Source organism: Lissotriton vulgaris, chromosome 2_1 (genome assembly GCF_964263255.1).
Source record: "Lissotriton vulgaris chromosome 2_1, aLisVul1.2, whole genome shotgun sequence".
Classification (NCBI taxonomy): Eukaryota; Metazoa; Chordata; class Amphibia; order Caudata; family Salamandridae; genus Lissotriton; species Lissotriton vulgaris.
The window spans coordinates 1,644,854,324-1,644,880,493 of record NC_141687.1 but is presented as its reverse complement, the minus strand read 5'-3'; the positions used below and the strand labels follow the sequence as shown (position 1 = coordinate 1,644,880,493).

Here is a 26,170-nt window from a genome sequence, read left to right as displayed (position 1 = left end):
TCGATGAAAGACCAGGTCAATAAAGTCTCAGCCACCTGTTTTACTATTCTTAGATGGCTGAGAAAGATCTTTTGGATTCTGCCATCTGACACCCAAAAATCTGTTGTGACGGCCCTGGTGACCTCTAGACTGGATTACAGTAATGTGCTCTATCTGGGGGTTACCAAGGCGATCCTGCATCGTCTCCAATTGGTTCAGAATGCTGCTGCCCGGCTCCTGTGTGGATGCCGGAAATATGATCCAATCACGGAACGCATTAAGCAACTTCATTGGCTTAATATTGAAAACCGAGTAAAATTTAAGGCACTATGCTTTATGCATAAGATTAAAATTGAAGTTGCTCCCATTTACCTTCGAGCACTCGTCAAGCCTTATTTACCTACACGCTCACTTCGCTCTTCTTCCCAACATCTGTTCTGCGTACCTAGGTTCAGGCTTTCCAGAGTGGGAGGCCGTTCCTTTGCTGTACTGGGACCCAAATTGTGGAACTCTCTTCCCGTGGACTTACGAATGGAGCAGTGCCATCTCCGTTTTCGAAAAGCCCTAAAGACCTGGCTGTTTGCCCAATAATCCCTTTCTTTCAGGATCAATCATGTTGTTACTGTCAATTAGCGCCGGGAAACCCTTACGGGTAGCTGTCGCGCTCTATAAGATTAATAATAAATAAAATAAATAGATGTTCTAGACATTTTAAATCTGAGAGGGGAGTCAGACAAGGATGTATTCTGGCTCCCCTTCTTTTTACACTTTATATTAATGCATTAGAGAAATCTCTAGCTGAGGCATGCCTAGATATTCCGCGTGTAGGACAAACCGATATTCTGGTTCCCCTACACGCGGATGATGCAGTATTGTTGGCTCGTACTGGTATAGGCCTTCGAAGACCTTTGAACGCTTTTGGCGATTTTATGTTGTCCTTGAACCTAGTGGTCAATACTCAGAGGTCCCATGTTATGATAGCAGGTAAACATAGTAGGAACCCTAAAACCTTTTACTGTAACAGGGTAGAGGTAACCAGAATCCCCTCTTTCACACATCTGGGGGTACTTTTTGATGAAAGAGGCTCCTGGGCTCCTTTAACAGAAAATGAAAAGAAACTCTGTGGTTAGGTCAATGACTGCTCTAATGTGGTTAGGTCAATGACTGCTCTAATGGGGTTTGCTCAAAGACTGGGTGCGAGACCATTTGAGGCTTTGCTGAGTATATATAGATCCAAATGCTTGGCCATTGCTACCTATGGTACCTCCTTTTGGGGTTATACTCAGCAGGATGGAATCCAGATGGCAGAAAATAGATTTTTAAGAACCCTCCTGTCCGTGCCCCAATCTACACCCACCTTTGTTATTCATACAGAAGTTGGGTTGGGCTATCTTACTGATTTATTGAAAGTTGCCCAGTTGATTTGCTGGTTAAAGACCTGGCTTAACCCGGAAATTACCCTGAATCATTTGATCTTACAGGACCGTGTTTCTCTTGATAAAGCTAGCTGCGTGCCGTGGCTGGCTTATGTCAAATCTATGTTCAGAAAAATTGGGCGCATTGATCTCTTCAACTCCCCAGAATATATTAAGCGGGAAGATGTAAAATGCATAAAATCACATCTTTTGAATTTTTTAATGATGGAAAGGGAAGAACAGAAGTTAAAGAAACCATTAGTTAGGACTAATTTTTTTAACATTAACCTCACCCTTTAAGGAGCCCTATTTGCGATTGGTTACTAAGCCCTTCCATCGTTGGCTTTTAACTAGTTTTCGTTTTAATTTAATCCATCATACATTGGGAACCTCCCCAGGGTGGGGCAATCCTGTGAATCAAGGTCCCTGCCAGTGCGATAACTTTTCATCACAAGACACTATGCATTTTATTATGTTTTGTGATTTTTTATCTGATATTCGAAAGAAATTTTTAATTCCATTGTTGAGGGACAAGGGTTTTTTACAAGTTAAACCAGCCCTTTTGTATTTTGCAAATGCTTAACTCCGCTAGGGATATTTTCTATATTGCTAGTTTTTTAGTCGCTGCTGTACGCCATAAACGCAGGAGAGTTTCGTTACTGATTAATGTTGCCTGATTTTACATATCCTACTGATTAATTGTTGCCTGTATTCTCGCTGTTTTTATCACTACATGAAATTCTCTCACCCATTTACAAACTGCATTGTTTTAAAAAATGTGATTCTTTTTATGTAGCGTAGTGTTTTGCATTGTGTGTTTTTGTGTACTTTTATGATTTTAATTAATCGAATTAAGTGTTTTGACTGACTGACTGACTGACCATACGAAGGGAACTTACATTATTTATCACTAACATACTTTCTTACATAGATGGTTGGTTCGGGAAGGGGGCATGGCTAGAGAGGTCTGGTTTTCATTTTGTACATTTGTAATTTTATCTCTAATAATTAGTTGTATGTAATCTAAAGTATCTTTCTTTTTTATAAAATCAACAAATTGGCCATGTGTTGATTTTTAAGAATTATTTTATGCTTTGTGTGGTTCTTTGAGTTTCTACCCACAAAACCTACCAGAGTGCACCATTGGCAGTCTACCTCGCTACCCTGAAAGTCAACATTTAAATAGGTGTACTATGTGCTCAGTTTGGTTCTAACAGTAAGGCAGCAACATAAACTTCAGTTCCAGTGAAGAGTACATTCATGTAGCTGATGAAATGTTAATAAGATTCAAAAGCAGCAGTTATTCACTAAGTCCGAGTAATGAAGGGCAAAACGAATTTTAGGCATCACGAGGTTCTTTAAAATGATGTGTAAAGATCCTTCCAATAGGGACCAAATAAAATATGAGAAAACGTTTTCTGACCTAATATGGACTACATAAACATTGTAAAACTTTTAATAATGTTTTACATGCATTACATCCAGATCCAATACAAGCCAATATGTCAAATTTCCGGCATAGGATATTAATATTCACAGCATTAATGGTATGTTTACACCTAAAAATGTAAAAGAACATTGCTATATGACAATGGATTTTAACGTTATGGAGTTTGTAGTATATCTCATTTTATTGTACACTGATGCAACTCAATAAGAGATGAAAATAGCCAAGAATTTGCCAGCGGATCTTTCATTAATTGTAAAAGTCAGCATGCATTTTCTATGCTGTTGTTTACGTGTTACAGTATCTTTGTGGACTTCAGTATGTGGGTGGCATTGAAGACCAATCATGATATCAGGTCACTAAACACATTGGTATTATCAGAAGGTATGATGAGCGATATGAGGTAGTAGCACACCTTTAGGAAAGATAATGTTGAGCTCATTGTCAATTTGTGTAAATTTAAAAACAACTGTCAACAACAATATGGTGTTCAAGCGCATTGCAAACGGGTTAAACTAAGAAAAAGGCTTTTATAATTTCCTCCGGATTAACTAAGGGCCTCACGGGGGGTGTGGTGGTCCAGCCAGCCCATTAAGGCTTTTTCAGTTTGACCGCCATTGCACTGCCACAACCGCCAGGGAACCACGTTCCCTGGCAGTCCTGTGGCAGTCTGAGGTCTGCAATATACTTGTGCCCTGAACCACCACCATTGGCACCATACTAGAAATGACTAATGAATCATGTGTAATCCTTATTTCCATCGTATCACATACCTCATACAATAGTAAGTAGAGTTACGCAGTACTGCGCAAGCATCCCTGCATGCGTTCACTGCTCTCCCATCCAGCTGCATGGGATCTACATTAACTGTTATTTGACAAAGCACTAGGAGTACACTGGCACTGCATTAACTAACGGTTTTTCCAGTAGGGCACAGCGCTAATACATCCTCAACTCTCATTTCAGTTTCAGAGCACTCACTCTGTCCTGATGATGATCTGGACTCATTAAAGATCGAAATGTCGTCGACCCCCATTGAAAATCCCCCTATTTGTACATATTGTTCTGGATTTATTTTTGTTGTCAGTGTGATATTTCGTATACGGTCACTTTCACTCAGTCACGTTGCACACCTTTTTAGGTTTCGCCTGGCGATCCGCTGCGCACCAGCGTTCGCGCAGGCGAAAACTTTTGTTTAACAGTATGGGGCTTTGTCCCGCCTCTCTGTTCCATTTGCTAGCTCCATAAATGGAGGCTAGCCATTGGAACAGAGAGGCGTCCGTCATTGTCCGAGGCGATTCGTGGGCGTTCCGTCAAATTTTTCTCTTTTTGCCCACGTCCTTCGGCATCCTTCGTCACACCAGCCGGACGGCTCTCCCTGTCAGGACGCAGACCCGACCCGCTCCCCACCGTGTACTGCAGCAGGAAGAGCAATCAACGGCAGGGTGTGAACATGCGCTGTGCTCCCCTCCCCTCCCGCTGTCCGTGTGCCCGTTCCCGCCCCCCCTCCCGCTGTCCATGTGCCCGTTCCCGCCCCCCCTCCCGCTGTCCATGTGCCCGTTCCTGCCCCCCCTCCTGCTGTCCGAGTATTCAGCTCCACTTGTAAATGCTTGTATACAGCTGGCTTCTCGTGCGGATGCCTTTCCCTCACCTCTGCCTTCAGCTCAAGATTCATGTATATGATCTCCCCTACTTTAAGCCTTCCCCCATATAGGTCACTGCATTCCAGCACTTCTGCCTGCAGCAACTCAGCACTTTCCCATATCTTACGTTGTGAAATCCCTTCAGTGGGCTCCTGGGCTCCCCTCCGGGCTCTCGCTGCTTCCTCTTAACTCCTGACGTCCGCAGCTGACTGTGCGTTGATCCACCCACGGGGAGCTGGTTAGAAGTTCTCAGAGTTTCTCATTTCGTGTGATCGCCCGCCTCCCTCCGCGCAATCGCCATTAGAAAGTTGACGCCGCAGTTGGCAGCGAAAACAACCGCTTTTCCGAGCGTGGTTTGTTGATCTGACACTTGGGTGTGCAGCAGTCTTTCCAAGCAGCTCCGTCTGCCCAGCGATTTCCACATCTCAAGTAAATATCTGTGTGAGAGAGAGAGAGAGAGCAAGCATCGCTTTAGAGCCCCTGCACGCGTAGGCTGTGATCAGACCGTAATCCATTCCCACAGCCGCCGCGCGCACAGATTCCCTTTCTGAGCAACAAATGGCTGATGAGAGGGTCCGATGGCTCAGTGAGTTAATACATTCCACTATGGAAATGTCCCTGGCCGCTTGGTCACCATTTCTAACCCCTGAGGGCCCAGCTAGTCTTTCATCCTCCCGAGGTCGAACACAAGTGCTACCGAGGTATAACAAAAGAAACATCAGTTTAAATGGAACGATGGTTCAGTACTTTCTCCCGCAGAATATTGGAGCAGTCAGTCTCACCGATGCACTGTGCGTGCAGTGTGACCTATAGGACTCATGGGGTTCTTTGTATGCACATCTACAAAACACGGGAGGCGCACATCACTGCGTGCACATTGACCTCTATGCATGTCTGCAGACTTCGGAGGCCGACACTTCCACGCTTGCTGTGCTGTGCTCCCGACATAGGGGATGTTCAGGACCCTCGTCCCTGTCATTTCACGCTGACACCCTCCTCTGACGCTACTTCTGCCAAGCGACGCCATCCACACGTTCCCTTTTCTGGTTGCGACAGCTTCCGGCCGTGCCCTTGTTTGTTTTTCAAAAAGTGCCAGGCCAGCTCTGGGTGTCAGGTCACCCCACCATCGGCACAGGTCCCAATGAACGGGGGGGGGCGCGCCCCCTGAATCCAGTGGTGCCTACTCATGCAATGCATCGGAATCCTTCAGGTGCCCCCTTCCCCTTTCATTTTAGTATTCTCCACCTTGGTGCTAATACCACCTCCACCGCAGTTCCTTCTGTCGCCATGAACACAGGTGCCCTTAATTGTATTTGCTGTTTTTTTAATAAAATGACACACTTCTATGGATAGAACGGTGATGGTGGCATGCTGACGGAGTGTTGAGGTACTAGTGGGATATTTAGAATAAAATACATATTTTTTTCTGCTTAAGCTGGTCTGAACGCTTGGTAGGGTCTGCGCCTTGTGCAGACCTGTAGCTTATTTCTATGCCCATAGCGTAGCTCATTGATGTAGTGTGCCCTCTGCAAACACGCTAGTATAATAAGCCCCTCTTGGTGATGCTACACCCGCTCCATAGATCTGCCTTCAGTCTGCATGTACAGAGCCCAATCCCTGTAAATTAGCTCAGCGGGTTAAAGTGCATGCTTCGGAGATCTGTGTGTAGTTTGCTCATCACAGCTTCCGATGCAGGTAACCCAGCTAAACTGGTTCTTGATTGGACCCCAGACCGGTGCACGGCCATCAGACCATTGGTCTTGACCCCACTAACAGTGCTCAGTGGGTTAGTGCCAGGCCGCACATGTGACTTTACCTTTCCTCGTTTTTAGTCGCTGAATTGCATAATAGTAACTCCTGTTTCTTATAAATCTATAAGATTTAGAGCTGCGGTCGAGATGCTGTGTAAACATGTATGCATCCCCATCACGGCCCCAGTGGCCTTTGTGCCCCCTGGAAGAACGCTCCCCGGGCGAGCTCTGGCCCTTTAAGGCCTCTGTAATCGGAGGTCTGTGGACTCAACTAGAGTTCTGCTGCGGACTGGAGCTCGGGGGTGTTCGACCTGTGTAACCTGAGGGATAGCTCTGCTAGTCCGAGGCCTCGCTTACACACACTGTGTAATGTGATGGGTCTCTCTGTTGAGGTACGGCCTGTGTCACCTATTTAATAACTGTTTCCGACGCCCAAGCCTGTTCGAACTCTGTAACCTGAGCGATAGCTCTGCTTTGTGAGGACTAAACCTGTAGAATGTCCTGCAGTTTATCAGGAAGAAATGTTTCTGTAGAGTAGACATGTTAAGAATCACATGGCACCAGTAAGTGAGAACTCCTTTATTATAGACCAACACGCATGCTCCTACAAGCGTGGAGCGAAGCTGCAGTCAGTTCGGCGATCAGCTGGTAACTGTCACTTCTGACAGTTATCAGCTGGTGACCTCACTGCGGTACGGTGTGCCCGCAGTGACACTGGCAAGCACTCAGGGTAAGGTGTCCCAAGAAGGACACACGTATTATAAACACAACACATCCCCCTCCTTAGGGGAGATTTGGAACCAACAAGAACAGGAAGGAAGCATAAGGCTCCGCTATCCACATATATAGTCCTTAAGCTTAGCTGGAGGTCCCAGCGGTCTACCAGCCCTGCTTCTGTCAATTGGTTGCGCCAGGTCACAGACCGGGATGGCAGGTAGCCTGCGCCTTGCGTCTACAGGTCTGGATGTAGAGGTTGAACGGTCCTCAGGTTGAATGTCTTCATGCACACCATCATCACTTCTCTGCCCTGGGGTTGCAGGAAGTTCAATGTCAGAATCCGTGTCAGAAAAGTATTGTCTTGCCGTACTTCCCATCCGTGTACTGGACTGCTCTGCAGTGGCATCCAAGAGTGTGTTGTCCACTGCTTCATTTCCAGGATGTTTGTAAGCCGACAGTGCAGAGAAATGCCAGACCTTCCCATCACTCAGGCGTGCAGAATTGCAGTACACTTCTCGAACGGCAAGGGGTTTGGTGTATCTCTCTTGACCCTTGCCGACATGTCCGCTTCTTCTTACCTTCACCACATCTCCTGCCTTGATTTTCACCTCCTTGCACCCATGCTTTTTGTCGTAGTAACTCTTGCTCCTAGATTGTGCTTGAGCCAGTCTTTCTTTCACCACCTCTGAAGACCAGTGTACTCTGTGGGCAGCCTTAACCCAACCCACATTGTCCTTCGTGAGGGGAGTCCGTCCGCGCATGAGTTCGAATGGGCTGTGACCAGTAGACTCACACGGTGTTATCCTGTAAGCCCACACAGTCTTTATTATTTCATTCTTCCAGTCCAGTTGGTTTGATTTGGCTATCTGAATGATACCTTTTAGTACTCTATTAAATCTCTCTACGGCTCCGTTGGCTGCTTGATGGTATATTGACGTTGTTATATGTTCAATGTGGTGTTTCTTCATGTATTCTTTGAATAGGTCTGAGGTGAATTGTACTCCGTTGTCACTTACAACTCTTTTAGGTAATCCCTCACGTGTAAAAGTGTCTTCCAAGAATTGGACTACGTGTTGAGAGTCAGCTTTTCTGGTGACCCTTACTTCTGGCCATTTCGTGTGGTGGTCAATTATAACAATTATGTATTTTAGTTCGTTTTCATCCGACACAGGTCCTATCATGTCAATGCCAATCATTTCCCAAGGCATGGATGGGCACTGTATTGGCTGCAGGGGAGGCCTGTAAGTCACTTGGGTTTTATCTGCTTCCACACATAACTTACAGTTTCTCACCTTACTTTCAACGTCTAGGCTGATGTCTGGCCACCAATACATGTTTTCCACCTTGTTTTTACATTTGGCGATGCCTAGATGTCCTTCATGGCATTCTTCCAGTATTTCCCTCCGGATATCCATAGGCGGTACATATCTACCGCTTCTCATAAGTAGTCCATCTTCTATGGATAATTCATCCTTCGCTTCCCAGAAAAGTTTCATTCCATCCTTTAGTTTATTCTCGCTAGACCACCCTTCTTTGACCATTTGGATTACTATTCCTATGTCTTTGTCCTTCATTTGTTCCTCCATCCATTCGTCCCTTGTTATTCTGTTGGAACATATCCATACATTTGCCATGCATAACTCATCCACTTCTTTTGTTTCAGTGTCATTGTCGGTCTTGATAGGCATTCTACTTTGTATTTCTGCGTAGTCGTCGGTGTCTGACATGCTAAGCACGGGCTCACTGCTGTTTGGATCCAGCTTGATTCCCAAACTTCCTTGGTCCATCCATCCAAGCACAGATGGTCCAACTCTTGATACATATAGTTTACATTGAGCCTCTCTACTCTTGAATATGAACCTGAGACTTCTGTACCCTAATATTTCAATAGGTTTCTCATTGAATGAGTTAATAATTATATTTGGTTCATGGAGTTTCTCACCGATTACCTCCTTGAATTTTGCTTCCCATACCTTTTCGTTTACGATGGTGTAAGGCTAGCCTGAATCTGCCGCTATGCTTATTTCCACCCCTCCAATAGTCATGGTACACATCGGTTTTCTTGTCTTGGTCCCTTTACCTGTTTCTTTTACCTCTTCTTGTTCATCGTCTATGTTGAGGATGTACATGTTTATGTCTTCATCTGTGTCTTCATCCAACTCATCTGAATGAATGAATGAAATTATTTGTAGAGCGCAGGATGGCCAAAACGGCTTCCTGGCGCTGAGAGCTCTAAAGAACAGAACAGACATTGTCTACCACTGCTTTTACATGCCATGCCTTGTTGAAATGTCCAATTAGGCCACAGAATGTGCACTTAGCTTCACGGGCGGGTCATCTAAAATCATATGCCATGTGTGCAGTGCTTAGGCATCGGTAACAATATCCTTTCCATAGTTTCTCTTGTCTTCTTTCTGGTTGGCTAGTGTCTTCCTTTCTTACAGTGTGCTTGCTAACTTTCCAACTCTTTTGATCGGACACTTTGCTGACATGGTCACATTCTTTCTTTATCTTATCGTCTTTTAACACAGCTTTGGCACATCGTCCAGTGAGTTCAGCTTTCCTAGCTATATCTATTATGTTCTGCAGAGGGTACTCCCCCTTGGCCCACAGATTATCTTGTATGTTTTCGTTGGAGCCTTGCATTACAATTTGATCTCTTATGAGTTCATCGTGTAGTCCTCCAAAACAACAGCTAATTGCTAGTTCTTTTAGAGCAGATACATAGTCGTCTATCGTCTCTTCCTTTCCCTGTTTCCTATGGAAAAATTTATATCTGTCTACCCCAACACAAACTGTAGGTTTGTAGTATGCATTTAGGTCATCTATCGCGTTGGAGAACACATCACCATCGTTTACACCTCTTATTTTTTTGTTTATTGAATTATAAACTTTTATTCCTCCTGCACCTAAGTTGTGCATTAACATCTTGTACTTCTTTTCAGGTTTTAATTCTGCATCTTCTTCAATTGTGGAAATGTAATTGAGGAAATAGTCCCTCCACTCTTCCCACTTTAAAACTGGTACATTACCAGCACCTAGAATTGACTACGGGGGTGATAGATTCCATATGCAACCGGTCGCTAAGTCACTCTTTCTGATTATTATGTGTAATGCCTTCAGTAAATTATGACTTCTCTATGTATTGCCACTACTGCACCAGTACGACCTTTCTATTTCTGTTGCTAGATTGATCTCACTAAAGTCCCATAAGCGTTTTTCAATGGTAAATATTTAAGTCACTGTATGCTGCTGCAATCATCTAGGTTTGTTTTATTAACTTGAATTTACAGTTTTGGTTCTTGTTGATACACCGATGCACAGGTACACCACTTGTTTCTGTTATGATGTGCGTTGATCGTGTCGTTTTTTCGCTCTTCGTTCACTTTCTCTTTTTTTTTTTTGATAAACTAGACCGCTGTGTTTATTTTATATTTTTTCTTCCTCCAAAATGGCCGCTAACGTCAATTACGTGGACGCGATGACGTGGTAGCCAGCCCAGTATTGACCCTTCTTCCTGTTGCAGGATTTATTGTACTACAGCTCATTTAGCGTTTTTTCATATTACCAACAATAAAGTCACTAGTGTGCTGCTTCAGTGAGTTATGTTTTTTTTCCCGAAATTTACAGTTTTTTTTCCCCGGTACCCGTCACCTCCACCGATGCGCTGGTACTCCTCCCGTTTCTGTAGATATGCTCGCTGGTCGCGTCGTGATTTTTCTTGCGAGCGCTTCCTGGTTATGTTTAAATGGTCTAGACTGCTTTTTTGGATGTTTGTTTTTCTTCCTCCAAAATGGCCGCTAACATCAATTACGTCGACGCGATGACGTGGTAGACAGCCCAGATTCTCCTCAGCGGCCCGTTTGACAGTTCATACCTACGGCCGTTTGTTTTCTTCCATTAGCATGGCAGTTATTTGATTCCTCTTCATGCGCTGGGCTATTGCGCTCAGTTTTTCCTCTACAATTCACCACACACTATTTTGCTTATAATTCAGTCACGTTGCCGGTTGCCGTAGTTGAACTCTACTTCCTCACATTGGTTTCACACGCATCTGCTTAAATGACAGTTTACTCACTGTACTTCACGGGTCTCCTTCATCTTTTGTTTCCTTTTATGATTTTTATTCCAGTTGGTCGCTCTGACTTCTGTGCGCTAGAATTGTTATTTTTTTTCTTGCCTTTTTCTTCGGTTGTCAACGGAGTTGACTTCTTCTTTTCGACTGCTGTTTTTTTTCTTTGTGGGTTTGTGCGTGTTGGCCCCTCGTCCCCAGTATTGTTAAGAATCACATGGCACCAGTAAGTGATAACTCCTTTATAATAGACCAACACGCATGCTCCTACAAGCGTGGAGCGAAGCTGCAGTCAATTCGGCGATCAGCTGGTAACTGTCACTTCTGACAGTTATAAGCTGGTGACCTCACTGCGGTACGGGGACCTCGCAGGGACACTGGCAAGCACTCAGGGTAAGGTGTCCCAAGAAGCACACACGTATTATAAACACAACAAGACAATCCAGATAAACATTACCGGGAGGGGCTGGTGGCACCATCAAGGGAAAGGGGGGGGGGGTGTAGGCACCTTCATGGAGAGGGGGGTGCAGGCACAGTCCGGGTGAGGGGGGTTCCTCCACAGTCTGGGTGAGAGGGTACAAGCACCGTCAGAGGGGGGAAGGGGTGCAGGCAACACAGATGAAGGTGGTGCAGGCACCTTCGGGGTGGAGGGGGAGTGGTGCAGGCACCGTCAAGAGAAGGTGATTCAGGCACCTTCGGGGGAGGGTGGGAGGTCTCCTTCGGGCCTGGCTCCTAGTGCGCCGTGCCTTCTGCCTAAGCCCATGTCATCCCTCACTGTCATTCCAGGGTCTCACCCCTCTATCTCCCCTCACTGCCACCCTCGGTCTCACCCCTCTGTCTCCCCCAGTGCCACCCCCGGTCTCACCCCTCTGTCTCCCCCAGTGCCACCCGCAGGTCTCACCCCCCTCTCTCTCCCCAGTGCCAACCCCGGTCTCACCCCTCTGTCTCCCCCCAGTGACACCCCGGTCTCACCCCTCTGTCTCCCCCCAGTGACACCCCCGGTCTCCACCCCCCCTCTCTCCCCCAGTGCCATCCCCGGTCTCACCCCTCTGTCTCCTCCCAGTGCCACCCCAAAGTGTCACCCCTCTGTGCCTTGCCTAGTGACAGGTCTGGTGGCCGAGACCGACTTTGGGAATATGTGACGTCAGGTACCATTAAAAAAAAGTCGGCCAGGCCTTCATTTTCTTTTACAATGCTTGGGAGAATTTTATGAGGCTTATAGGACACGCTACGCCACACTCGCGAAGTGCCCTGGAGTATCTGAAAGGTGGCGTCTTGGCACTATGTAAACCACACCAGTCCATGCACCCTGTTGCTCGTGATCTGCATCCCTTCTTAGAGCCGTGACGTTTCTGAAGGTTTTGGGGTCACACAGTGCCAGCATTCAGCGCATTGTCAACGCTGGCCATGGGGTAAGGTTGCCACCGTCCTGTGGTGCCGATGTTCCCGGCACAGTCCTGGGGTGTATGTGGGCCACGGTGGCCTGCACTATGAGCTATTGGCATTGTAAATGACAATGCCATTTATTGATCTGTTTTCAAAACCAACACAAATAACAATTTTGTCATTTACAATGCCAATAGCTCTAACTTTTGCAAAGGCGAGACCGTTGCATTGTAAATGCTTGTTTCACTCATGTGAGCACCTGAATGTATTTGTGTAAATATAAAATTCAAGGAATAAAAATATACATGTTGCCCTACGAAGCTTGCTCCCCAACTGATTCAATCCCTAGAAAAAATAATATTTAATCTTGTGTTACTGGACCTATTCAGGCCACCTTTGAACCATTGTTCTTCTTATAACTGACCCACCGCCAAGCATATTAAGACTTTACTCACCCCAAGTGGTGTCACAAAGGTTCTTCCTCCATGTAACTGCTGGTGGCGAGGAAAGAAAGGTGGCCTGACTGGGTCCCCTCTTGCCTCTGTGCACCGGGTGCATAGGGGGGCACATGTTGTGCCCCCCCCCCCCCCCCCGCAGTTCTGCACCCCCCCTTTCCACACGTGAAAGAATGCACAAGATGGTGGATTCCTTCCCGAGCAGGAACGTGCATTGGTGGTTCCAGCGCGGTGCTATTTAAGGCTCACAATGAGACTTTAAAAAGCTCTGATATGGGACCACCACGCAACCTGTTGACCAGACCACAAAACTACTTGTAATCTGACAGGCGGCAGTAAATTTGGGTGGCCCTGGAGAGGGGAGAAGGAGTGCTGCCCGCTCCAGGACCGCCGAACCTTGTAATCAAGTCCTAAGTAGGCTACTTATAATGTTTGCTATAGCCTGCATTTATTTGTACATTACAATTGTTTTTTATTCATAAATTAATCTGTAAATAGCCTGGCGAAGTGCTGCATACATTAGTAACTATTTTGGGATTGTGTTCGTCATGATCTGTGGCTCTCCTTGCAGCACTTGGCAAATACAGGAGTGTCACATTCCAAAGTTGCTTGCTCTGCGAGCATCAAAAAGGAAACAAGGACTGAAGGAGATCACAATATGTCACAGATGCCGGGCAAAACACTTTAAATACCTAGGGGAAGCACCATGTGTCAGTTTCCAAATACAAACTACAATTCCCATGATTTAATGGAAGGTTCACATTGTTTAGAAATGGCAACCAATGGCATTGGGGAGTCTGTTCGAGTGCACAGATTGGTGGCTTCATCTGAGGCAAAGAGCTTATCTACCACAGCAATGGATTTGCATAAGATTTCAAGCAATGACTCCTGGAGCTTCACAAAGGTGCGCGGTGCATACTGATATTTCTCAGCATAAGGGGTATCGATTTTTCCCCCCAAAATCATTTCAAAATGCTTTTGAAACGGTTTTCACAAATGGTGATTTTGGAAAAGGGGGCACTTTAGGTTGGACAGTGGGAAGGCTTTCCGTTACTCCCTTTATTCCTGCTATCGTTATGCCTTCTCCGGCCTTCCTTGTTACATGCAAACGTTTTGAATGTGCATTAGATGCATTGTATACGCGGAGGCGAGAGATGCTGGGTTGAGAGAGGGTGGTAGGATCAAACAACATGAAACAACTGAGTAGAAGTCATGTGCTCACTTCAGATATGACAGTAAGAGAACACATGAGCACTGTGTTGAAGGTGGTATATGTGAGCCAAGAATTTTTTTTACTCCCCGCAGAGGTAATATTTTAAGAGTGAAGTCTCTAAACAACCGATAAATAATTATTATTTGCACTTTCTAAAGACTCACATATGCCCTGCATGTGTCTTGTCAGAGCGTCTAGAAAATAAGATGAATCAATACACTGTATGTGTCCTTCAAGGTAGCCTACAATGGCGACCATGGCCCTTGACTCAACTTACAGCTGCCCAGCCCCTCAATTATGCATGCAAACTTCTTTAGGATGTGATGCAACATTTGTTCCAGTTTACAATGTATTGATGCAAGATGTAAACATACTACTAGATGATAGATAAATCTATCCTAAACATGCCATGGGTTATGTGCTACTTCATGTGTAGAAATGCAGATGTGTGACCTTATTAATATCCAGCGATTAATATATGCCAGCTATATAGCTTACACAACGACATGTAGGATTTTCAACACTTTTTGCATGGTGCTGGAGATAGAACCGAGATTATTTGTCCAAGAGGCACATTTCTAAACCAGAAGTGGAGATAATCTAGTTTCCATTTCTCATCTGTTAAGAAGAAAAGATTGGTGTTGCCATTCTCTTTCCCAGGCATCAAGACTCAATTGTAGATTTTGAAAGATCCTTTTCTCAAGTGAGAATTCTGTGGCCGGATGTTCATATTGACTTTAACATATGCTTTCAGCGGTGGATAAGTGCCTAGGTTAACAGATCTATGTCAGCATACAGCCTCTTTCAAAAGCGGTGCTTGTATTCTGTGAAAATCTCAGTTTAGTAAGGAACCCTGAGCTAGACATACCCTTGTCGTCCCACTTTATTAAAGAATACTGTATTGCCAGTGGTTATGGATGGTCTCAAATCCCTAAATTTGACCTGAACACAGTTTGATGAAAGGGGAAACACTTTTTCTATTCTCATGCTAAAAATTAGTGGAACAGATGCGTCTTTTTCAAAAAAACTACCCCTTTTAAGATGAGATTAATTTCTATGAGAAAGACTCTTCTCTGTGGCTGCTGATTTCTGGAAGACAAATGCAAAAAACAACAGGTGATGGACAGAATGCAGAACAATGTCATACATTCACCCCAGTTCAGTGATCTAGGCCTAAATCCATAGTTTTTTTGCTCACCATGCCATTCCAGTTTGAACCCAGCCATATGCAAATCAGTCTTGACCCTGTGCCCGATGGGAACAGCCCAGCCCGAACTGCCAAGCCAGGTCCTTCCTGCATATGGCCATGTCTGAACTGGGGTGGTGTGGAGTACAAAAAAACGATGGATTTAGGCCCAGATCTCTGTACTGGGGTGAATGTATGACATTGTTCTGCATTCTGTCCATCAAATGCGGTTTTTGCATTTGTCACCCCCAGTGGGATGGGTATGCTCAGACGTGAGTACCATGCTCTCCACACCACTGGAGTCAAGCTATCCTGGCTGAAGACGGCTAATAGCCAGAAACCGGTCCTAGGATGCTTGATTCCGGTCCAGGAAAGACATGGCTAGGCAGTTCGGGCTGGACTGTTCCCATGAAGCACAGGGTCAAGGCTGATTTGCATATGGCCATGTCTGAACTGGGGTGGTGTGTAGTGCACAAAAACGATGTGTGTAGTGCACAAAAACGATGGATTTAGGCCCAGATCTCTGTACTGGGGTGAATGTATGACATTGTTCTGCATTCTGTCCATAAACTGTGGTTTTTGCATTTGTCACCCCCAGTGGGATGGGTATGCTCAAATGTGAGTACCATGCTCTCCACATCACTGGAGTCAAGCTATCCTGGCTGAAGACGGCTGATAGCCAGAAACCGGTCCTAGGATGCTTGATTCGGGTCCAGGAAAGACATGGCTTGGCAGTTCGGACTGGACTGTTCCCATGAGGCACAGGGTCAAGGCTGATTTGCATATGGCCATGTCTGAACTGGGGTGGTGTGGAGTGCAAAAAAACGAAGGATTTAGGCCCAGATCTCTGTACTGGGGTGAATGTATGTCATTGTTCTGCATTCTATCCATCAACTGTGGTTTTTGCATTTGTCACCCCCAGTGGGATGGGTATGCTCAGACGGGAGTACCATGCTCTCCACACCACTGGAGTCAAGCTTTCCTGGCTAAAGACGGCTGATAGCCAGAAACCGGTCCAAGGATGCTTGATTCCGGTCCAGGAAAGACATGGCATGGCAGTACGGGCTGGACTGTTCCCATGAGGCACAGGGTCAAGGCTGATTTGCATAGGGCCATGTCTGAACTGGGGTGGTGTGGAGTGCACAAAAACGATGGATTTAGGCCCAGATCTCTGTACTGAGGTGAATGTATGACATTGTTCTCCATTCTGTCCATCAACTGTGGTTTTTGCATTGGTCACCCCCAGTGGGAGGGGTATGCTCAGACGTGAGTACCATGCTCCCCACACCACTGGAGTCAAGCTATCCTGGCTGATAGCCAGAAACCGGTCCTAGGATGCTTGAGTCCGGTCCAGGAAAGACATGGCTTGGCAGTTCAGGCTGGACTGTTCCCATGAGGCACAGGGTCAAGGATGATTTGCATATGGCCATGTCTGAACTGGGGTGGTATGGAGTGCATAAAAAACGATGGATTTAGGCCCAGATCTCTGTACTGGGGTGAATGTATGACATTGTTCTGCATTCTGTCCATCAACTGTGGTTTTTGATTTCTGGAAGACAGCAGACGCAGCTTGGTTTAAACTCGAATTAGAAATACAAAAATTTGAAGACCAAGCACAAGGCCATTGTTTGCAGGAAAAGTTAAAGACAATTCATATATTTTAGGAGGCTACTAAACTCCCTTTCTAGTAAATCAAACTGAATAGGTTTTCAAATGAAAGGCATTAAGTAGTCAGGCTTAAAATGGCTTGTTTGTTTTTCTTGCCATGAACTGCACCCTCAGGGTCACAGTGGGCATGGGGACACTAGAAGGTTACATTTACCATTCTAACTGCAGTCCTTTTAGGGAAAGAGAAAGTGGCCCCCAGATATTCCAGGGGGTTTATTCACTATTCTAACTCAAGTCCTGGACTATTTCGGGGAAAGTTTCAAACTCCCAAGTATTTTTAACAAGGGTTGAAAAGTGATAGTCTTTACTACTTCCATGAGGGTGCAGTTCAGGGCAAAAAATCTAGCAATACCTTTCCAATGAAGCCTTTAGAAATTCTTAGCAGGAAGCTAAATGGAAAAACCGCAAATATTAATTAAAACATTTTTTTGTCAGAAATAATGCTTTGAAGAATTGGTGAATAGGTAAAAGTTTGAGGACTATTAAATAGAAACTCACCAGGTTTGTGAGAGACCCATTAAATCTTGGAGCACTTGGCGACAACTGGGAAGCATGTTCGCCAGAGCAACCATTCCCATAACCTAGACGCAGAGCCTGAAGTAAGATGGGATTAATTTTTTTGAATACTATTACTCTCTAATCACATTATAATAATTCGCATACATTCTTTTCTGGAGAGGCCGTAAGCCCCAGCGTTGTTTTTTGTGAACCTGACATCTCATTCTTAGATCTGGTAGAGCTTGCATTTCTCTTCCCACCATTGCCCCCGAAAGCAAACGAAATGGACTAGTACCAGTTAGTTTGTTTGGAGACTTGCCAGCTTAACAAAGTTATATAGCTCTTTTAGGAGGGAGAACACTTAGGGCTTGACATAACTAGATCAATACATCTTCCTACAGCAAAAGATCATGCATGCTAATCTTCACATGTATGGCCCTGTCTGACAAGTTCTGTCTAAGTTTACTCGCTAGTGGTTCCTTTACTAATGCGAATAAGAGGGAGGAGAGGGAAGAGCCTCGGCTGGTACTTTTCTTAGCACCCAGCTCTCCAATATCTCCTATCCTGAACCTTTTTCATAGGTGAAGTGTAGAGGAGCTCAATCCATCCATTAAAGTTTGGTGCAAAAGTCATGTACTATAATAATGATATTCTATATTCCCAGCTGTTGGTATTGAATTCGTTTTTGATATCAAATGCAGTTACGACATGTTCCCATTAGGTGATATAATCACCTCAGAAATGTAAGACGTTGCTCCTTCTTGATGTTGGAGCACCAAACTTCTGATAAGCCTCCCGGGTCTGTTCATAAGTGATTTACTGAGTATTGTTCATCATAGATAGGGGTATATAACAGATTAATATGTCCACTGCTCAATTTATTCCACATTTCCCTATACTAATTCACCACTAATCCTTTTTTGGGTTTCAGAGTAGATTGCCACCCACCGAAAAGCGCTTTAACACCTCATCAGGGATAGCAAGCGCTATGTAAATACAATCCGTTCCTCTTCTACCTCCCCACGGTCCTTTCAATCCAAATAACAGACTAACATGTCCCCTGCTCAAATGAATTTCATATTCCCCTTTACTAATTCACCACTCATCCTTTTTGGGTTCTGGAGTAGCATGCTACTCGTCGAAAAAGCGCTTTGACACATCATCAGGGGTAGTAAGTGCTATATAAATGCAGTTACAATACACTGCAGCCTGGTCCTGGATTCCTATTCCTGCGGGCACCTTACAGACAGTTTACTTTTCCTTGAAGCATTCTTGGGAACATGGACTATAAAGTCAGAAGTATTTGAGGCATATTTAGGAACCAAAAGTATTATAGCAGAACTCACTTGCAGTAGTAGAAAACTATATGGTTTGTTGAACATTACTGATCGTAGACCTAAAGTAACGGCAGGGATTTTACATGTTATATTAAGACTTTTAAATATTCAAGATGTACATAAAGTACTTATAATATTGGTGATGTTTATGTAAAGAATTGATTGGTATTCATTGTGGGCTATGTAGTATTGATTAATGCTCATCGCATTTCAGTTTGCCTAATACTATCTCACTTTAGAGATAGTGAGTTTATGTTGAAGGTGGTATAACATCCATCACAATTACAATACTATATATGTTCCAGTGCTATAGAGCTACCAGTACCTGCTTCTATACAGAGGTTTTAAAAAAAGAGATATTGTCAATATATTAGTTCTATAGAAAACAATAGTTAATGTGCTGTACTGGTTAGGTGCTAAATGTTTGTCTTGCCTTTTGATATCCAATGCAACCCCCAGACGCTAATTGCCCAGGTGAGTAGCAGGTCGAATTGATAATATTCACATTCTGTTTTCTCTCAGATCCTATTATCCCTTCCTGTGTCCAAGGTTGGCCTACGTATCGCAAACATGTGATTAACTGTGGATGAGGTGAAATGCAAAACCCTACATTGCTTCTGTTGGATCCAGACTCCAAGGTTAGTGCTTGATCACAGTTTCACAGGATACAGCCAATGATGTTTGGGATAAGCTTTATGTACTGAACTTCGTCAGCTCAAGGTGAATGAATCTATTGTGAGATGAACATTTAAGTTAGTTGTACCCTTCATGAGCTTAATTTATCATTATCCTTAATTTATTATCAACATTTTTACCATCAAATCACAACAAAGATCTATACTGTTTGTAATAATACGCAATTATTTGGCCAAATTGCTCCATCATTCATTTAGGGCCCCCTATTTGTGTTAAGTAGAGTATGCCTGAATAATGTGGTCATGTAACTTTTAGAAAGTTTATAGATGGAAGTGAAACATGGGGGGGGGGGTGCTGCCATCCTCCACCACATTTGAATTTTCGCACTTGCACTATGATTTGAAGCTATAAAGAACTATAATAGACACTCTTATTTGCTTGACAAATGAAAGACCATCATCAAACCAAAATGCTAAGTTTTTAGCAGAAGTGGGTGCCACCGGCATCGAGCAAGTTTTGCAGGCCAACAAAAGAGGGACTAGGAACTTAAAATGAGGACTACAGGGAAGTACTTCAGTTTTGTCTGCATTTAATTTCAGTCAGTTGTTGGGTATCTAAAAGGCCAAAGATTTTAAAAAAATGTATGGAGTCTAGCTAAGGCTATAGATGAAGGAGATGATAATTTGAGTATCATCAGTCCACTGCCCAAACAACTTATTTAATGTAACAGATGCCATGTTAGGTTGGGCAGTTAAGTTCTGATGCATGTAGACTCAAGATACAGCAACAAGAATGTATCTGTCATATTAAGGAATATGGGGTAAGAGGATGTAGTGGGCTTGATAATAGTAGTACTGGATGTATCAACAATCTATATAACAATCAGTTCATTAGTAAGCACAGAGAGAGATATATTGCATAGACGAGGCATTTAAGATAGTAAATTCACAATACAAGATGGTGTCTTGTTTGGACAAAAAAAGTTTGAAATCATTTCTGTACCCTAATAAGAGTCATTTTGTAACAGAGTAATGTAATGTGGGAGAGGTGTGGCGCAGCGGCCAGAGCACCTGACTCCAGAGCATGGGATCACGGTTCGATCCCCAGTGCCGGCAGCAGCTCAGCTCAGCATCATGCGACTCTGGACAATAGCTCACTTAATCTCCCAGATGGCCCCCAGTGCCTTGAAACTTTACGTTTCAAAGGCACAGTTAGTTTCATCGGTAACTTGAATTTTCAAGTGCAAGTCTAGAGGTTATCTTCTTATCCATGGTAGGAATCAGGAAGTCTGTCTAGACTTGCATATCTTGGGTGTTAATTTAAAGTTAAAGGGTTTTTATCCATTAGTTTAGCATAGATCTGTAGCAGAGTTCTGTTGCCTTGCCAAATCAGAGTAATGCCATCTATGTACCTGTACTTTAAAGCCACACATAGACTATAGTTCTGAGGTATTCATCCAACAACCCATGATCCTTTGGCCTGTCATATGCAAAGATGTGCATATGGTGGTGCCGATTTCGCTCCCATTGTAGCCTCTCGGTTGGTATGTAGATGTCTTTGGTTGAAAGAGATGATGTTATTCAGTAGGCAAAATTCCAGCATCTCTAGAATTATCAAGTTGGCCTCTCGATAGTGTGCTTTTTCATTGCTTCAGTTCCATCTCCATCTCTGTGTGGCTGACAGAAGTGTAAAGAATCAATAGTAGCAAGTGTGTGATCCGTCTGGCACTGCAGGTCTTGCAGTTTAAGTAGACGGTCTTTTGTGACGCAGATGTAGCTTGGAAATCCCTTTATTCATTTTTGTAAGAGTTTATTTTCTTCAAAATTAGAGCATATACAGTTTACTCCCAAAGTTATTAGTCTTCCTTTGTATATGTAGCTACTTTTGTATAGTTTAGGGACCATTCATCGAGTCCTAATGTGTAAGTATTGTTTTTTTCTTATGGAGAGAAGTACTTAGAAGTTTGGGCTTGAGCTCCTGTTGTATTGTTTCAGATGGGCCCGAGGTACTTTTTTTTGCAGCCGGTCTTTTTGTCCAGATGTCTTTGAGCTTCTTTCATGTAGTCATAATTTTAAGGAGGGTTACATTCACATTAATATCAGGTTCATTGATGTTATGATTTACTTGGTGCTTAGGGAACAGCTTTTAGTCAGTCTTGTTATGTTCATCTTAAGATACTGTCTTTGCTTTTTATACTAGGCAAGGCTGTCCTCCAATTCCTTAAGTGCTTATTTGCACAACAGATCGATAATGCTGCACAGTGGAGGGTACAAGTGAATACTGATTTCTGATTGATGTTGCTCTACCTGGGATACATGATGTCAATCCCGAGTTCCTGAGTTATTTCTTGTATATTAATTTGTAAGAATGTTGACGTCCTCCAAGTATCTGCAAGTAACAGGGGTGAGCCCTATTGGTTAGATATTCATTCTCTGCAGTGCTTAGAAGCCCTAGAGATTATCAGAGTCTGAATCAGTTTAATGCAGGCCTGTCTGCCAAGTAGAACACCCCTCAATCGACTCTAAAACAAGCAGGATTGTTCCCCCCAAAATTACTTCAATCACATATTCCTTTTAGTTTGAGCATTCAAGAACTCTTGTATATACTTTAGTATATACTTATATGTGTATGTACTTTGTGGACTCTGGAGATTAGCCCTAGGACTTGTCTGCTTCCGCTTAGGGCCTTTTTAGGTCTCGCCTGTCGATGCGCATGCGCATCGAGCAAGCGAGACTATGGGGGCTTATCCACTCTTTATCCACTGCAAGGAATCGTGGCGATTCCTTGCAGTGCCCGTGACTTTTAAGCTCAATGCGCTTGCGCATTGAGCTTAAAAGCGCGTGCACGTCCGTCTTGTTTTACCGCTCCGCCCCCTCCCCTTCCCGCCTACCCCCCATCAATGCCAACACTGACGCCGTGCTCTGCTGCTTGTTTTTTTCTTCCTCACTTCTAGCTGCTGCAATTCCAGTCCAGCAGCCTGGGCGACGGAGGGAGGATTTGCAAGCAGAGCTGCTCCCATTTGCAATCAATTTCCGTAGAATTTGCCAATGATTTAAATGCTTACTTTTTTCCGCATTTTTGTTAGCACAGAGCTGTGGCATTATCGAACCGGCGTCGATCTCTTTCTGCTTACTGAATTTGCCAATGATTTAAATGCTTATTTTTTCCGCATTTTTGTTAGCACAGAGCTGTGGCATTATCGAACCGGCGTCGATCTCTTTCTGCTTACTCAACAAGGCGCACTGTTGACAAACACTGATGAGCCAACTGGTTTAACGAGGATAGCGATGTTGGCCACCCCTCACCCTCACTCACCCTCACCCTCACTCACCCTCAACCCCTCACCCTCACTCACCCTCGACTCCTCCCCCTCAACACCTCACCCTCACCCTCACTCACCCTCGACTCCTCCCCCTCAACACCTCACCCTCACCCTCACTCACCCTCAACCCCTCACCCACACTCACCCTCAACCCCTCACCCTCAACCCCTCACCCTCACCCCCTCACCCTCAACCCCTCACCCTCACTCACCCTCAACCCCTCACTCACCCTCAACACCTCACCCTCACTCACCCTCAACCCCTCACTCACCCTCACTCTCACTCATCCTCACTCACCCTCAACCCCTCACCCTCACTCACCCTCAACCCCTCACCCTCAACCCCTCACCCTCACTCACCCTCAACCCCTCCCCCTCGACCCCTCACTCACCATCAACCCCTCACCCTCACTCACCCTCAACCCCTCACCCTCACTCATCCTCAACCCCTCACCCTCAACCCCTCACCCTCACTCATCCTCAACCCCTCACCCTCACTCACCCTCAACCCCTCACCCTCAACCCCTCACTCACCCTCACTCTCACTCACCCTCAACCCCTCACCCTCAACCCCTCACCCTCAACCCCTCACCCTCAACCCCTCACCCTCCCTCACCCTCAACCCCTCACCCTCAACCCCTCACCCTCACTCACCCTCAACCCCTCACCATCAAACAATCACCCTCCCTCACCCTCAACCCCTCACCCTCACTCACCCTCATCCCCTCACCATCAAACAATCACCCTCACTCACCCTCAACCCCTCACCCTCACTCACCCTCACCCTCACTCACCCTCAACCCCCCACCCTCACTCACCCTCACTCACCCTCACCCTCACTCACCCTCAACCCCTCACCCTCACTCACCCTCACCCTCACTCACCCTCTCCCCTCACCCTCACTCACCCTCAACCCCTCACCCCCTCACTCTCACTCATCCTCACTCACCCTCTCACCCTCACTCACCCACCCTCAACCCCTCACCCTCACTCACCCTCAACCCCTCACCCTCACTCACCCTCACCCTCACTCACCCTCACCCACCCTCAACACCTCATCCTCACTCACCCTCACTCACCCTCACCCACCCTCAACACCTCATCCTCACTCACCCTCACTCACCCTCAACCCCTCACTCACACTCATCCTCACTCACCCTCATCCTCACTCACCCTCACCCACCCTCAACCCCTCACCCACCCTCACTCACCCTCACCCACCCTCACTCACCCTCACCCACCCTCACTCACCCACCCTCACCCACCCTCAACCCCTCACCCACCCTCACTCACCCTCACTCACCCTCAACCCCTCACTCACCCTCACCCTCACTCACCCTCACCCTCACTCACCCTCACCCTCACTCACCCTCACCCTCACCCTCACTCACCCTCACCCTCACTCACCCTCACTCAGCGCAACCACAGCATCTTAAACTAAATATATTTTATAAACTTTAAGCTATTGGCAATATAAAATAAAATCCATTTTATTTACGTATTAATTATTAATTTTTTTTAAAGCCATTGATTTTTTTTATTTCAATACATATAAGTCACATATAAGTCCCGTTAATACAAAACATGTTGCTTTACAAATGCTAGAGGTGTCACATTTACAAAAATTATAACTATTGGCTTTGTAAAGAAGAAAGCTATTAATTTCGCTATTTAGAAAAAACAACACATAAATAAAAAACAAAAAAATAAATAACACCTATAGCTCAAACTTTACTACTGCGAGACCTATTGCATTTCCAATGCTTGTTTCTGTTCAACTGCCTCTATTTAACTTTGATAGAAACCGACCAGCAGAGGTCAGTAAAATACCAGAATCATTTTAGCATTCTCTAGATTCCAGTCCATAGAAATGGTCTTCCACGAGCACCCGTAGACAATAATATTTTTTTTAAATCTTGGTTTTTCAGTGATAGGACTACTGGAGGTCCTGATTTTATATTAAAAACAGAGATTTGGACTATATCATTTCCAGCTGAAAGGCACTATTTCTCTCCAAATGTTCTCATACCTGGTGTGTCAAGCAGTTTGGTGCATACTTTCCTCCATGTTAAAGAACAGTAGATGTTTCAGCACCCAAGCTAATATGCTGCATAGCTAAATATATATAAGGTTCCAAAGGCGAGACCGATAGCAATGCACATGCTTGTTATGTTTTGAAGCTCTCTGCCAGACCAGTAACTGTCTTTCTGCAGCTGAGAAGTTTCCCAAGCTGCCCTTCCAGACGCTCAGCTCTTCTAATGCTTTAAAGTTTGGCTATACACAGCTTCAGCATAAGATGCCAAAAAAAGAGGCTGTCGTGGGGGGTTGCAGTGTTGATTTGGCAGTTACATATTTTACACTGCGTTTCGGTACTGGAGGAGGTGGGGGCTCTGCAATCATAATACAGAGTTTCTTTGAGACAAATGATACCCCTGGTGCATCCCAGTGAGGTTGGCATGCATCCACAGTAGCAATGAAATCTGGTACAGAAGGGACTAGACAACAGCTGCCAGTGCAACAGGCAATATAGGAGCTATTATCCGCTATATCTGTAGTAGGGGTCAAAGCTGACTCTGTGACACAGACAATGCGGTAAAACGAGTGCCAGTACAAAAGGGACAACAGCAGTAACAGCAGTTGTAATGGAATAAGAGACCAAAGGATTGACCAAAAATGCCAAAATTATTGACGAGGACTAAAAAGGCCAAACCCGATCTGGGGATTACTTTTGATATTCTGTGGGTGTCAGAAATACAATGTTTACAAACATTTGCAGAATCGTCTTTTGTCTGAAGTTGGACTTGGCCCTACCTGAAGTGCTATCCCAAAACTTTTTGCCTTCAACCTCCCATTTTCTGAACTCGTTTTTGTTAGCTTTTAGTACCCTGTACACTTTCCCACTGCTAAGCAGTGCTAAAGTGCTTGCGCTCTATCCATTAAACGTGGTGGAATTGGCTCTGGCAACCTCCCTCCCCACACAATTGGCATCTGTAATTTACTTTTAGGTTCCTAATAAAGTAACTGATAACTTTCCATTGGGAGCAAGCAGGAATACAGAGTTGGGTGCCTAAAGAATTGAAGTTTAAAACCATATTTTATGGTAAAGTCCTATTTTAAGTCGCAATTCTGAAAAAAAAAACACTTTTAGGAAGTTCGCAAACTTACACTGAATCAAGACTGTAAACTTTTTTTCCATCAGATCAACTAATTTATTTGCTTAATCTTCTTGTGTTTTTTTAGACTTCATAATATTTGTATACATTTCAGAGACACCTAAACATATTATTCAGACCAAATTGCTGTGTAAGGAACATTATTTACAGCCCTTTGGTAGTAACCATGTTGTTTACAAAAAAATCAGATTGAACACAACTTTACAAAAATCAAATACATTTCCCATCTAAAACATATGTCAGACTTGAACAGGGCTTTGCATATTTCTGAAT

At 44.6% G+C, this 26,170-nt stretch overlaps 1 protein-coding gene across 3 annotated transcripts in view; it reads right to left on the bottom strand.

Annotated features, from left to right (window-relative positions):
• LOC147733002 (uncharacterized) overlaps window positions 1-26,170 on the bottom strand; it is a 110,987-nt gene that overhangs the window by 45,853 nt on the left and 38,964 nt on the right. The window contains exon 2 of one of the 3 annotated variants that reach the window (XM_086957544.1): window positions 19,378-19,497. The exons of 1 other annotated variant lie outside the window; for it this stretch is intronic. The gene's annotated coding sequence lies outside the window, so the exon portion shown is untranslated. Of the gene's footprint in view, window positions 1-17,430; window positions 17,521-19,377; window positions 19,498-26,170 lie in introns of those variants that run through there. One more of the 3 variants, XM_086957547.1, reaches the window with a different exon arrangement.